General features: G+C 36.2%; 1 long non-coding RNA gene across 1 annotated transcript in view; it reads left to right on the top strand.

The window, feature by feature from the left end:
• LOC126814360 (uncharacterized) overlaps nt 1-11181 on the top strand; it is a 37288-nt gene extending 26107 nt beyond the window's left edge. Inside the window, exon 3 of the long non-coding RNA XR_007677561.2 lies at nt 10918-11181. This is a non-coding gene — a long non-coding RNA (uncharacterized LOC126814360). The remainder of the gene's footprint in view (nt 1-10917) is intronic.
• The last annotated feature ends 5191 nt before the right edge of the window (nt 11182-16372 follow it).

The following is a 16372-nucleotide window of genomic DNA, read 5'->3' as shown; positions in this document are numbered from 1 at the left end:
TAAGCTCCTTCTCACTCGCAGAAGACCACCGCCGCCGTCTGAAAACCGAAATTTTTTCGGGCAATTTGGATTTGGGTTCTGCCCCCCCCCCAACTGTCATCGAGCCCGTACGCCTATGCATAGCGTGACATGGTGATCAACCAGGGAAAGGAAAAGATGAATTATTAAGATTTAGATAAAAAGCCGACAGTTCTTGCAATGCTAGTTTAAACATACATTATGCAAGAGCTAAATCTGCCTTTTGCAGGTCTTTCTTTAGGCTTGAAATGTTATATAAACCATATAACAAAACAAGACCATAATCAACTTTCGATGGCATTGGATACTCGAGATTTTAGCTAGATTAGAACGGTTCGCCATTTAAAAATAGGAAAGCGAGGCTAAGTCTCCAATATACCAGAGAGAGAGACGGGTTGGGGTTTAAGTCCACTCTACACAAACTATGTCATTTTGGGACTAAAACATGATTTAATTTTACTGTATTTCAATCATTCGCTTGTGCGTACGTGTCTTCAGTAGTGGGAGGAAACCAGACGACCCAGAGAAAACCCACGAGTTTGAACAGGCGACCGCCACCTTACTCCTTGTCACGTACAACCGGGGAATCGAAACCACGCCAGTTGAGTCAATGACAGACCTTATGATACAGCTCGCTCGTGCTAACCATTCGGCCATCCAGCCCCTCAGCTCTTAAATCATGCATCTTTAACCAGCATAACATCCTTTATACTCAGTTATTATAAAATCTCAATCAGTTTTACAATATTTAGCATGGTTAAACTTAAGCGATAAAATCTCAAAACGTTTCACTATCTTCGGCATGATTTAATTTTAGCGATAAACGATTAATGTACATGGATGATAATTGGATTGTAACTTTAAAATTTCATTCAACGCCATTATATATATTTACACGCACCCTTTCAAACGGTTCTGTCACACAATTAATAATTTATATATTTTGTTTGTAATGAAAGATGGATATTTTTACATGTACAAAAGAAATTGCTGGCAGTTCTCACTATAATATACACGCCAAAAAAAGTTAAGCACTCTCCTGACTTTTCACAGAGGGGTGAACTTCATGGAAGTAAGGTAAGCAACTGAGAAAAAGAAGATAAGCAAAACAAATTTTAATTAAAAGAACAATTATTTGGTCATTTGGAAGTGAAAATTTGTAAGGGTATGAGCACTAAAAGTGCATGAAAACAGTGAAATTGAAATGGAATTTCATCGAAAAGAGATGGGTATTTAAGTATCATCAGTTCAAGGTCTTGGTGTGTGCCACCCGGTTAAAGCAGCTTAAATAATGTGGATCAATGCCCCAGGGATCACAAAACATTAGTAACGTGTGCTGCCACCTCGTGCCTAAATAACTGCAGCCACTCTTCTTGGCATACCCCTAACCAGGTTCCTTAATTGTTCCATCGGGATCCGCTGCTTCTCCTCGTGAAGACCTGCCTTCAGTTTCCCCAGGTTTTGTGGAGGAGGATTAATTCTATGTTCCCGACGGCTCATGATGTCCCAAACATGTTCGATTGGGTTCAAATCAGGAGACATTGCTGGCCATGGAATTCGTGTCACATCATTATTTGCCAGGTGTTGGTTTACAGCACCTGAACGATGAGGTCATGCATTGTCGTCCATGAACAAGAGTCTTGTGAGAAGTCTGTGGTCATCGAAATGATCAATACTTACAGGATGCAGAACCTCCTGAATGTAGCGAGCATCTATGAATGAACTTTGTATAGTCACCAAATCCAGTCTACAGTCTTAGGGGAAGCCTCCCCAAACCATTACGGATCCCCCTCAAAATGGTACTTTTGGCAAAATGTTCCCCGGGACATGATCCTAGTCCACCATACGCGGTCTCTCCCATCAACAGCATGCAGGAGGAAACGACTTTCGTCGCTTCAATGTATACTCCTACATGATCTTAGGTTCCACCTCTGCCTGTGCTCACACCATAACCTACGCTGACGCTTGAGGTGATTTGTGAGCTGTGGACGCCTGTTGACCCTTCTGGCTCTTAATCCAGCAGCTTTGAGGCCGTTTCTCACAGTCTGGTTGCTCAAGTAGTGATGAGATAACCAGGCCTGTTTCAGAAGGGTGCTTGAATCAGAAAGGCTAGAGCGTCTAACATGCCGTAACAGAGCTCTGTACTCCTGGGGCGTGTAAGCGGTTGGTCTTCCAGAAGGAGGAAGGTCCTTTACATCCTTTGTTTGCGCATGTTTCCTTACCAGACGGCTTATTACGGTGTAGTGAAACTGAGTTCTTCTTCCAATTTCCTTGTAAGAAAGTCCTGCCCGATGAAGTCCAATGATCTGCCATCGCAATGCATGGGAAATTCTCCTTCGTGCCCTTGTAAATCAGAAGTGCAAAAAAGTGATAATGAAGTCGATACCAATCCTTAAATACCCAATGCTTGTGGTTGTTTGAAACTTTGGTGTGTCAACACATGGGGGGCGGGATTCACGTGCATGTGGCTGCGTTCGTGAGAGACATTTTCCAATAAGTAACACCTTATTTATCACCAATATACCACTCTTTGATTTGCTATCATGAGGATTGAAATTTGGTTTCAACATATACCGATAATTCAGCTTTTATTTGTCGGGTGCTTAACTTTTCTTGCTGTCTATAGTTAAAAACTAGATAATGTAAAGGAAATTTGCTGAATATTCCAGTCAAATTGATCCACTCTGAACCGAGATTTTAGCGATTGAATTTTCGGCCTAGCCTCGATCATCATTAATAAAGTCAGTACGATAAAAAAAAAAGCATGGTCTCGATTTTCCATTTCATGATTAAATCATGAATGAAAGTTGAGCAGCAAATCTGATCGTAAACCAGTAAATATCGCAGGCTAGTGTTGACATCGAGAGTTGATTATGATCTGAATAAGTTAAAGAATGTCTAATTAATAATTTAGATAACATTTCAGGCCTAAAGAAAAAACTGCAATAGGCAGATTTAGCTCGTGTATAATGTATGTTTAAAATAGATGAAAATGAGTCCAAAATCACAAATTAATGTAATATGAATGTATATAAAGGGGTCTACATGTATATTCAATTTTAAAAAAATAATTATTGTAATTTCTAATCAATTATTTTCGGGATAATACGTGAATAGTCCAAATTGTACGTCAGTCGTTTACGTTTGCTTAGTCCAATCTACAGGTCTTTTAATTATTATTTTGTCGGTTGTGAATCAGCCATTACTAATTACTTCTGCTTTCTCTTGTAGGATATGTTTTTATTTGTTCATTACAAATGGCACCGAAACCACAGAAATACTCGACTTGTGTACTAATTTTAAAATGTTCATTATTGGACCATCGATATTAATTTGAAGATAAATCTCTAAAACTGTTTTAGGAATCATGCTTTGAAAAAAAAAAAAATAAAAGAATGATTTCAATGTAGATTTGAAGCAAACATATCCCAATTACTTTAAATAACCATACACATTTTGTACTTGTATTGGTACACATGTGTGAAAACCCCAATTAAATGCAAGATGATGCTGGCATACGAATACAAAACACGCATATATGAATATTATAATTATGAATTTATATTGCTGTTATGTATTATTATCCTAAAAGATTCGTGGTAAATATCATATGACACACGAATACAAACCAGGCTTGTGTGAATATTTTATAGTTTGATTTTCTATTGTTGCTATGACGAAAAGTGAAGTGACTATATATCAACATTGTTATGTATACTTCCTCGGTTTTTTGATCAAGCAAGGGTGGGCACCCTAGTTTTTGGAGGTTTATAACAAGTGTAGTAGGGTGAAATTTATAAATGTTTATATATGTAAATAAAGTTTATGTAATATATTATGGTGTATTTGTTTATATCTGCTTGGTGTCTTGGAATCGAGTCAAGATGTGGTGTCCAGTGTGTTCTGTTGTAATTATGTTCACTGAGTACTTTTAATGAGTTTACCTGGTTTGCACCTTCTTGTTTCAAACAGAACTCACGTCAAACCCGCTTATTCGGTATCAAAGCAGTTTGTCCGGTCGTCAAACCTCAATATTTCGAGTGAATCTGGAAATTGTCTATAAAGTTTTATAGGATTGATTTTAGTAGCCTATGGTGTCCTCTTTCAGAATCTGCCGGGTGAACTCCGGTCACCCTTGAGCGTTTTGCGAAATTGAAGATGGCGTCCAAGACGACCGCCATTTCAAATAATCCCCCATAACTCCCATAGTATTTATTCTAGGACGATAATTTTTGGGTCTAAACTTATGTTACTCGGGTCAAGGAATACACTGAAATCATTCATTATGTTGTGGGGTGATTAGATGATAGTAAAATCTAAAATGCCAGACAATATGGGCCATTATTTCACCTAACCAAACTATATCTAGAGACAAACTACATATTTCTAGATAAAGGGGGGCACAAGCTGTTTTGTGAACATTTAAACAAACAAATTCTACCCACAAAACACGAAAATAACCCCCACAAAACTAGGCAATATTCAGTTTAATCCTTTGGTGGTATTTCTGGATGCAACCTAAGACAGTAGGCTACAAGCACAAAATACTGTACATTCTAAGCCATCCGTAGTGCATCTACAAGCAAGCGTATCCGCATCTGATGTGACACATGACAGACCCCGGAGCAAGTTGGCCGGTTGTAGTGTTATCAATTTAGTATCCTTTACCCAGCAATGGCTTGTTGATGAGCTCTTTTTACGTTCCCTGTAAATGCATCATTCATTGAGCAAGACTACCATGTTTGAGTGGGGATGATGACTTTTAGATGTCCATACCCACCAACGTGATTCTTGTCAACGTGTTATGGACAGCTCCTTGCAAATCGACGCCTGAAACAAGCTGGAGGGTATAGGCATCCGAAACTGAAAATATATCGTCATCATCCACATTTAAACCATGTAGTCTTGCTCCAACGAATGATGCATTGTGTGGCGTTCATTGGAAGATCGCAATCCACCAGAGCTTGATCCAGAACTGTATTGCTGGGTTAAGTAGACTAAATTGAGAAGATTACAATCCGTCAAATTGCTCTAGCTCATCAAATGCGGATGCACGAGTGACGCCCCAAATAGTACGCTTGCTTGTAGTTGCACAAGGGGTGGCTTAGAATGTATAGTATATTGCACCTGTGAAGTCGCAGGTTGCAACCAGACACACGACTAAAGGATTAAACTGAATATTACCTAGTTTTGTGGGGGTATTTTCGTATTTTGCGGGTAGAATTTGCTTTTTAAATGATCAAAAAACAGATTCTGCCCTTCTTTTCAGGGCCGTCTCATGTGGCCCTGGACCCCCTGTATGTAGTGTTATCGTATCAATCATATGCTTCTAAGTTCTATGTCCATAAATATATAGTTTGGTTCGGTTAAATAATTATTGTCCAAACCGCTCAAGGGTGACCCAGGTTCAATCGGCAGATTCTTAAAGAGGACACCATAGGCTACTAAAATCAATCATAAAAAAATCTTTGTGTACAACTTCCAGGTTCAGCCTTTTTCTGCAGGACTAAGTGTTTTGGCGTCAAAATAACGTAGTGTGACGTCATTACGTCACAATGACGTCATGACGTCACACCATGACCTGCTGGCGTCGTGATGACCTTTTTTTCCGATTCGTTGATATCACTTTTGTATTTAATGATAATACATTTATTGCTCTAAAACGAGCCGTTTCCAAGATATGGAGGCCAGAAAGTCCAATTGGCGGCCATCTTGGATTTATGCTAATTATGAAAAACGCTACAGGGTTTCAGCGGACAATTTTGAGTTGGGAGTCCTTAAGACATCCCTTTACTAGATTCTAGTGAAAGAAATTATTTTGCAATTTGTTCTCGGTACTTGACAAACAGAAATTATATCACTCCGGCTATATATCTTGACATGACTAATGACAAGACCCTTGTATGTTCTTCAGCTTGTGTAATATAGCTCTTCCGTATGTTTAGTTTTCTTATTCTCCTCTTCCTTCTAAATGTTTTTAAATGTATTTAGTTCGTATTTTATGTTTCTTTTAAATATTTTTTTCTATTTTGATTATGTTCTGTCTGGCATGTTTGTAATATATTTGTATTTATATTTTCAGTGCTGTTCGTTTATCTCCTCTAAAACCTATAAACCCCCGAGTGATAAAGCTCCGGCTACACAAGCAATAAAATATCGTATATAGGCCTAACATAAAAATGATTTTTTTTCAATATTTATGTTAAATATCACATAGATTCCATAGAAAGATAGCAATACTACTAGTAGTAGAAACATCAAACCCGCCATCGCCTGCACTCACAGTAGAAATTCATTTTCGGGGTCTTAAATACCGATTTGCTTAGCTGAATTCAGGAGTCGTGCAACATGGGCAACGGGTCTAGATTTGGATCACATTTTTACAAACTTTTTAGTTAATATCAATACGAAATTTTCATTCATGAAACTATTGAAAAAAAAGAATGGCATTAGTCAACAAATCTATGTTTACATCCTTGTTGCTCATGCCCATGTTACACACCGAGCGCGAGCCAGAACTTTAAGCCAATGAGATCGCGTTATATTATTATCAGGAGGTCGGTCATTCGTGGCAACGAGAAGGCCTACGGTTTATCTTGTTAAACTGACTCTGATTCGTTATTGACAAAGAGTTTGCCTTTGATTACTCCAAATATGGAAAATTAGGTTCACGACCTTTCCAATGACGTATGGAGATTAGTATCTAGCACCGCGTGCGTTTTCTAAACATTGCATTACTTTCGCTGATTTTTTTCACAGAATAGACGTCATTTCTTGGGCCTTTTTAATCAGGTAGGCTCATAAAATTTCCAGTTTTCTGATTGTCAAACTTTTTCTCAAATCACAAAGTTCTTTTGTATTTCTTGATGTTTCAACCTCAAATCTCAAAATCGACATTTTGACCCAAATCCATTGTTAACAATTCTTTTGTGCCCGTAGCACAAAATGACGTCGTGCGACAAGCACCTGGTTTTGGTGGAGCGGCACACTGTTGGCAAAACAAACATTTAAGATACAGCTATATACAATATGTACACGTATTAATAATTACCTATCATCTATTTATTGTTTTGATATATAAAAGAGTAAATTAGATCATTGTTATTTTACTAAATTAAGCATCTAATATAAATATGTGTGTATCTAAAAATATGAGTGAGCGATTGCGAGGATGTACATTAATCAATAAAGAATTAGTTTTGTGCTGGAAATATAACGTTGAACGGCAAGAAATGTGTTCTTGTTTAAAATGTTGGGTAAAACAGAGCTCCCAATTAGTAAGATATTTAATAATTCGTCCGAGGGAAGACTATTAAGATAATTAATATCGGACATTAGCACATCTCTTTGAGCGGTAAATGGAACATTTAAAAAAGTAATGGTATATATTTTCCACTGACATTTTACAAGAACATAGAGGAGTGTCAATAATGTTTGATTGAAATAGGTCAGTATTAAGGCTGCTAGATGAATGACGGAGTCGGTTATCAAGAATTGTTAGTTTACGTATGCCAATGTTTCTATAATGTGGTGTCGGAAATTTAATTAAAATAGATTTTTTGAAATTGAGATATGAATTTGCATTCTTTTTATCAGTTAATAGTCTATTATATTCAGAAATAGTTTTAGGAAAAAGGGGCTGTTTTTAAGACTTATTCTATAAAGGAATCGGTATATTATCTTGCTTTCTTAGATTATATGGTATGTTATTGATAGAAGGAACTAAATCTGATAGGTATGAGGGACAATTTATTATTTTCCAAAGTAAACAAAGTCTGTGGATTTTTCTGCGATCTGATAGTTTGGGCCACCCAGTTTCGAACATACACGGGAGTTAAATGTTGAGCAATTGTTAGGCCACTAGGGATGCTGTTCGAATCACAGCGGTGTGTGTGTGCGTGTGCAACTAATTCTCAGGCTCGACTGTTTATGGAATGCCAACACTGATCATGTGGATGGAGATTTTATAAGACCATGTGATATTTACCTAGGCTTGCGATTATTGGTCAAACAAAAACAATACCCATTCATTATTGGTGTACGATCTCAAAGCCACAAACAAGTTTGTCTCAGAAATCAGTTAGATATTTGTCGCACGCAGACGTTTTTTCCTAACAATATGGGGTCAACTGAAAATCGCTTACAAATTCTCTTAAGAAATTTACCAGTGTGTATTAGGCTTTAATGAAACTAAACAATATTAGGTTCCTTCAAAGAATATCTAACATTCTATTTGCTGTTAGGGTCAATATAACCGTCATTCTCAATTAATAAGTTCCTAAATACATTGATTTAATTAATTCTGAAGACGAAATGGAAAAGCGTTGTCTAGTCATTGTTCCATTTACGATTTTACATTCTATTTGTTTTGTTGGGTTTTTTTTGACTATATATTCAATGCTGTAAATAAAGAATTTATTGAGCTAAAATTGATATTGACCGAGTGAATAAGGATAATCAGAAATCGTATATCGACCCACCAACAGAACATTAAATATTCGCACTTTAATATTAAACATGCATTATACAAGAGCTAGATCTGCCTATTGCTGGTCTTTCTTTGGGCCTGAAAGGTTATCTAAATTATTAATTGGAATTAATTAACTTATCCAGAGCATAATCAATTATCGATGCCATCGTTAGCCTGCTATTTTTACTGGATTTTAATACATTTTGTGATTAATAATTCAACGTAAAAATGGATAATCTACACTTTGTTATCATACCAACGTCAGTAATGACGACTGGGACTATAGCCTAAAACTCAATGGCTAATATCTCGGTTCAGCATATTTTGTTTTCTTTATCCATTCTTTAACTATTATACTATTATAGCGAGAACTGTCAGCTATTTATGATAGTTTATCTAATCTTACTTAATGCCCAATTAATAGGAGCTGTTTACTTACAATTGGAACACATGTACAATTTATTAAAGAATTAAACAGGGTATGACGTAACATTTTCATGAACGGATAAAAGCATGGATCTATGTAATTTCAAGTTGTCTCATATAACCAGACCGTCTCATGTGTATAACGGTGTGAACTTGTGGACAAAAGCAACAAAATTCCGCGGCCATCTTGGATCGTCGAGATTTCAGCTGTGCACGAATTTATATATAACCTTCTAAACCACTCAGATCACGATCTTGGTGTCTAAATCTACATTTTTAGGCTCAATGAATACAATTATACCATCTAGAAAAGGCACCATTTTCTCCAACTATATTATGTCGGCCATCTTCTATCTTCTAAATTTACACTATGTAAAACGTTTTGTCTACCAATATCTCAGCTTTTAAGCTGTGTGTCTAAACCTACATTTTCAGGGCATAGGAATGCAATTATAACATCTAGAAAAGGAACATTTATTGATTATTTTTTTTACAAAGTTCATTAAAAAAAGTTGGTATATCAATATCTTAGGTTCTGGACCAGTTGGTATCATCATTCGTCATGCATAAACCTACATTTTGAGGTTCCACAAATAAAATGCAGCCTAGAAAATGATTAGATAGCTGTTATTCACGCTAGAAAAAAATGGTATTCTTATATCTACCAATATCTCAGCTTCTGAATCAGTTAGGATCGCAATCTTGGTGTTCAAGAAATACAATTGTACCATCTGGAAAAGTGTCAGTTTGGAAGTAAATCTCTAAAGGTAATTTGGGAAACAAAACTGTTCATATAAGGTCAAAAACAACCATTATCAGCATATGATCTTAATGTACAGCAGTCAATGAAATACACTACAAGGACTCTAGAAATGTGTGTGATAATATATCATCATCACCACTGAGTCCACGCAATACATATTTCTAGATGATATATCTGTAGGTTCAGACACCAAGATTGCGTGCCTAATTGGCAGATAATGGTTTTGCACAGAAGAAATTCTGAATATCCAAGATGACCGTCATAATATATTTGTAGGAAGTGGTGGATATCAAACATGTAAAGCTAAGGTGATAAGTAATATTGGTGGACAAGTTGGCTCCTTTGTCCGGAACGTTCACATCATTTTGTTAAGCTGCCTAACTGTAGGCTTCAAAGGCACCTCGTCGACACATGAATTTAAAGGGTTTCCATTCCGGCTCTCTGACGTTGTTTTTCGTCATGGTCATTAGCACATTTACAAAAAATTGAGAAACTTTAACCTGCAATGCCAAGTGTTAAAGTGAGATTGCGAGTAAAACCGCCTTGTGTTGCTTATATGTGGTTCAAATTGTATAAAATATATTGTAATGAAAATCTCTAAAGAATCCTCTACTACATTTTTCTTTTCGGTCAATTGTAAGATTTCATTCTCGAAGCTGCACCACATGAAGTCCAATATAAAAAACATCAACGCTCTTTATTAAAAATACCTCGAATGTAATTATAGGAGCCCACACATTCTGACAGATCTATCAAACAAAGTTTAAGCATTCTTTTTTTTTTCAGTGTATGAAAAATAGCTGAAAGTAGTTGAATGATATTAATTAGATAATATGATCGGTCATCTGAATAGAAATAGGGCATACTTGTAGAAACAAATGTCCTAGCTAGGGTTATATCACGATAAGATAAAATGAATTTATTATCCACTAATTTACCATGTCCCGCTTAACTTCTGCCGTATAAACACTGTATGATTAATAGAATTTCAGGTGATTCAAATACAGTTAGTGTTTTAATGAAAAGGTGGCACTACAGTACATGTATGTATGTCTACTAGGTATCAGGGGCGTATTTGGATTGTGAAACCGTGTGTTCCAGGAGGCTGTGAACGAAAACGCAACCGAACATATTTTCGAATACATTTTAGTAGCAATACTTGGTCTCTAATAGTTGTTTGAAATACCATTATGAAAATTTTAAAATATGTAATTAAATATATTGTGTTTCTCTTTTGTAGCCTTGGATATATCTTATCATTTTGTTGGTGGTACCAACCGGTATGGACCCAATAGCAGTAGTATATTCTATTATTGGTTAAATGGTACTCCAGTTGGTGGTCTGTGGGCGCCTGGTGAACCCGATGGTGGAATAGACAAATGCAACGCTATATCACCGGAACATGATTATTATATACGGGATATCGGGTGTGCAAATCTGTATCGTTTTATCTGTGAAATACTTGTGTAACAAGGCAAAGGTTTGTGGCATTGTGCCATATCTGTATGCCAATTACATACTTAATTAGTTGACGAAACTAAAGCATGTATGATATTCATTTTGTCTATAATTAGATCAATTCCCCCAAAACTTAACTGCTTTGAAAGCATAATATGCGTAACGTGGACAAATATTGTGACCATGGGGGTAGAAAGGCACTATCTACTGCTAGCGGGAGCTAATTCGTTAAGATTAATAAAACGTCGTTGCTAAAACGTCGTTCGTTTATTTGTGGTGACCAGGACAATTATCAAAGCGCATAATAAGTCTACCCCTGTTTATGGTCGCTGTTACTACATCACCCCTTGTCCATATCCCTTTATTTGTCTACAATTGTATTACATAATGGCGGCTACGTTAGCATATGTTGATGAGTTTGGGGTACAATGTAATGCTGGTTTTCTTTCGAACACATACATTTAGAAATCGATCGCATATTGTAATCCTTTATGAAATATATCTTACAAGGTTGCAATTGTACAGCTGTCTATTTCTGGAACGCCAAACTTCACTTAACGGGACGTATTTGGAAATCCAAATATATCATATACTGTTATATTGTTATTTACTATTTACTTTGTTCGAGTGGCTTATTTAGTGAATAAAACAAAACCATCCTGTCCCTTCAGACCCATGGTGCCGCCAAGTTTCAACTGCACTAACTGTCTATTCAGCTGTGAATATGCAGAATAGCAGACATCTTTAAAACAAAGGTTACCAGGCAACGAAATATGCCCACCGCCAGCTAAATCCTGCGACATATAGATTATTGTAGCCTCTTCTGAACTGTAGAAGAGAATATGGTTCTTCCTGTGAATAAATTAATCAACTTATTCAAGACAGGAAGGGTACTGGTTCATATCGTAGAGACCTATACTAACTTTCTGAAAGCCTCACTAATGAGTATGTCATACTTATAGAGATGGCTTAATTTCTGGGGTAAACAAACCACTTGAACTTTGTAAATGATACAACATTATGTAGACTAGCCAATAACAGACCAGCCGTTTATGAATCGTCGATATTATGTATACTAATTCAAATGTAAATGATATTCAAGGCCATAACCGTAAGATCGTGATATCTAGATTATCGAGACAAAACCGCAAATTAGCACGAATACCTGTTTTTCGCACAATACAGGTACTATACTACATACCGAACTCCAAGCCATACCTGTGACACGCCATGGTTAACGTTTGGTACATGGAAGTAAGACTTTAAACCCCATTCGATTTGATTTAATTTCAGTTCCACTGTTGTTGATTTAAAACCATAAATCAAACCATCCTTACTTTTGTATAAATAGATAGATTCTGTATTTTTGATTATATTCTGAGCTTATTGTCCCATGTAAGGTATTCAATAGGAAATAGATTATTGAATTAAATAAAAAAATAGATATGTTTAAAGTAGCAATGGTTGATGTCAAATTCTAAAGACTTAAACCACGCTAATATGTACCCAAAATCAACTACCAACGCTTGATAATCTCCTGGCTTGGAATCAGTTAGATAGAAAACAGGCCCATCACTTTTGTTTTACGGCAAATGCAGATGGCGACCACTTTGTTACTCACGACGGAAATGAAATAAAATGAAATTGGGTTTAACGTCCTACTGTTTTGCTCTAATGAACTGGGCTAATGAAGACGGGCATACGCCATACAGTGTGCTAATAGGGAAATTTTGCCCGGACAGCGGCACTACGGCCTACTCTTATATCGAATTCCAACTGTCAAAGGGATCTTTTACGTACACGCCAATGTGTACACGGGAGCTCGGTTTTTCGTCTCATCCGAATGACTAGACAGCTGTCCTTGTTACTCACAACGAAGTAGCATAGATAGATATAATATTTTCAATTGATCATATCTTTTGTACTGAAATTCCTAATAGAGATTTCAATTTTCACAATGCAGGGGATTATATAGCGCTAATATCATACCGAGTCTTTAAAGAAATTTATTTTGGAAAATAATTGATACTTAAGTCACGTGTTATGTATAGGCAATACTACTTGAGCGCTATATTAAAACCAATCTAATTTAAACACAGATCCCATTTCGTTTCGTTTTTAATAGTTAAAATTTCTTTTTAATTTATTTTTCTGTACTACACTGGGACCTGGAAGGGTTGTTCTATAACCTGCTTTCTGGATGGCGTGAGAGATTAGCCAAGGAAACCATCTTTGCGTGTGATGCACGGGACTGTGGGTAAACCACTAGAAACGTCAACGCTGAATGATTAATTAATGTCTGTCTGACGCGACCTTTTACTACAACCGAACAGATCTTTATGTAGAGTAAAAAAACGAAACCAAATATAGATCTGTATTTTAATCAGATTGTATTAAAACCAGATTACTCTGATATCAATATTATATAATGGCACGATAAATAATTAAACACGCATTATGCAAGAGCTAAATCTGCCAATCGCAGGTCTTTCTTTGGGTCTGAAATGTTATCTAAATTATTAATTAGACATTAATTAACTTATCCATAATCAACTCTCGGTGGCATCGCTAGCCTGCGATATTTACCTGATTAGAACCCGGTCTGCTGCTTCTGATTAAATAAAAAAAAATGGATAATCGAGACTATGTTTTTTATTGTACCGACTTTAGTAATGATGATCTAGGCTAGGCCCAAAAGTCAATCGCATATACTCGTTTCGGGGTGGATCAATTTGACTGAAATTTTTAGCAAATTCCTTTACATTATCTAGTTTTTAACTATTATAGTAAGAACTGCCAGCTCTTTATCTATCTCCCATAATCTATCTTTAAGATCGATACTTCAGATACACATTGACCTAAGTAAGCGCACATTGATTTACCATATTATTTGCAAGTGTGCCAGAGTCGTTATGACTTCAATCGAGCGTAGCGTTATTGACAAGCAACATAAGGTGAAAAAACAATGGCCATTATTTAAAGATACATTAGTTAAGAGTTTAATAAACCGTTGGCCATTCTTGCTATAATAATTCAATACTAGATGATAAAAAAAAGAAAATATTGAAAATTTCACTCAAATTACTTTATTCTGCACGGGCTAGAAATAGGCATCAACTATGTCCGCACTGTCTACGAGAATTGCCGATCGTTTGATTGACAGTGGCTACTGTACACTCGCTTGGCAGGCCTTTCTCTGGCAGTCTCCGTAGTGCCGTCAGTAGCTAGCGGTAAACGTTAGCTTGGTCAGTCATTTATTGACTTAATTTCAAATGGACGACTGTTTAAACCCAAGCTGTATCCAGGCCATCCGTGGGTCTACAGGGTTGATTTTGAGCTTGTCATGTAAATAAATATCTGATTAATAATTTCTATAACATCTGACGCCTAAATAAAGAATTGCAATAGGCAAATTTAGCTCTTGCATAATGTATGTTTAAAGGACATATCCCTTGCCTTTCTAATAATGATTTCCATGACAGCCCTAATTGATTAACCATGTCTACATATTGCAGTGTACCCTACTCTTGTGTTTATCATTTTCATGATCTTATATCATCTTCCCAATCTCAAATATTTATTGACAATAATATCTTCAAGAAATTCTACACAAATGAAACTTTGATCTTATTTGGAAATACAACCCTGATATAAATAAATCTGTAGAACATAGACATAAATTAATTAAAATAATTTGGAGGTATTCTAAATATTGGTGATTCATTCAGCAACTTCTAATGTAAGTGGAATTTTGAATTACGCTTTGATCAAATTACGACTAACACTTAAGTAACAAATCATTTATTAGTCACAAGAAATCGTTTTATAAATTGAAAATATGACAGGGAAGGCAAAAAAGCAGCTGAAATAGGACAGATAAACGGAAATGTAAAGATTTACACTTCGTCCTGAACATGCGTACGAGCACGGGATCTGTTTTTCACATCTTCTGAAGGACTATACATTGTCATTTGCCAGGACCTGCCCCACTGCTAAAGGAGAACCGAGCCGGAAAATCCTGATGAACTTTTCAACCTGTTTAGCGAGCCAACTTCTTCCTCACTGAGCCACCTCTGGCCACTAATTGACTTATGAGAAGGGTGCCTCGACAGTAAACAGCCATCTGTTCACGATTATGCCATAAAATGGCCAATTGTACTTTTTCGAGAATAACGTGGCAGGACGTGTTATCAGGGATTCAAATGTTGAAAAACGAATAACGAGAAAGAAAGTGTTTCGTTATTTGGGATTCAAATAAAATTATTATTTTTTCTTATAAATTTCATACCATTAGTATCAGTTTGTCAAGTAAACTGCTTTTTAAAATTATTTACATGACTTTTAAAAATCTTCAAACGTTAAAATTATTTGCTTGGGGATATTTGAATAACATTTTCTTTCCCAAGTCGGTTACTGGCGACTGGAGATTCAAATATTTAGTTTTTTTGCAAAAAAGTGAGGCCCCAAAATATCTTTAGAATGCTTCTTAATTTTCATTTCTCAACTATTGTTTTCGTTTTCAGGGTGATAGGGCGAGGGTGTCTCTACTAACTTATTTTGCCTGACAATGAAATAAACGCATTGATAGTTACATATCCACGAAAGTATTTATAGGGTAGTTATTACCAATAAAAGTATCATCAATTTTGTAGCCTATATAAAACTTACTAGAAAAATAATGGATCCCCTGAAGAATGTGCATACTCTGTCTAAATAACGTATTTAGTTGTTTTTTTAAATCGAATAGCTGGTGGTTGTGCGAAAATTGAGACTCTTAGTTAACGAACTGTTAAATGCCGGGAAAAACAAAAGCCGTTACTTTCGCTTCAACTGTTATGGTAAATGGACAGCAAGTAACGAGAGATTATAGAAGCTAAAAATGGACCTCTCCTCAATCAAGTCACGTGATAAACAAGGATCCTTAAACTGTCTATCTCTGGCAAAATGTGGGCATATCTGGCATGACAATCGCTTGTTGAGAACTTTTATCGTAATTTCTAACCACGTGTGCCTGGCGGGCCAATTCTACATGGTACGTACCATATTGTATTCACTTACGCCCTGACATTTAGTTCTATATAACAAATTGCGCTCGAGAGCATTGATAAAGAGCCGATGTGTACTGGTTTTAAAATTGTTCTCTGTGTCTTATTGGATAACAAGAACCCAAGATAACATCACTATTGAATGGAATAGACCAATAATTCGTGCTTGTTTGGATAAGATTAAGTTACAGC

Source organism: Patella vulgata, chromosome 3 (genome assembly GCF_932274485.2).
Source record: "Patella vulgata chromosome 3, xgPatVulg1.2, whole genome shotgun sequence".
NCBI lineage: Eukaryota > Metazoa > Mollusca > Gastropoda > Patellidae > Patella > Patella vulgata.
The sequence above is the reverse complement of the archived record's forward strand: the minus strand, read 5'-3'. Positions and strand labels throughout refer to the sequence as shown.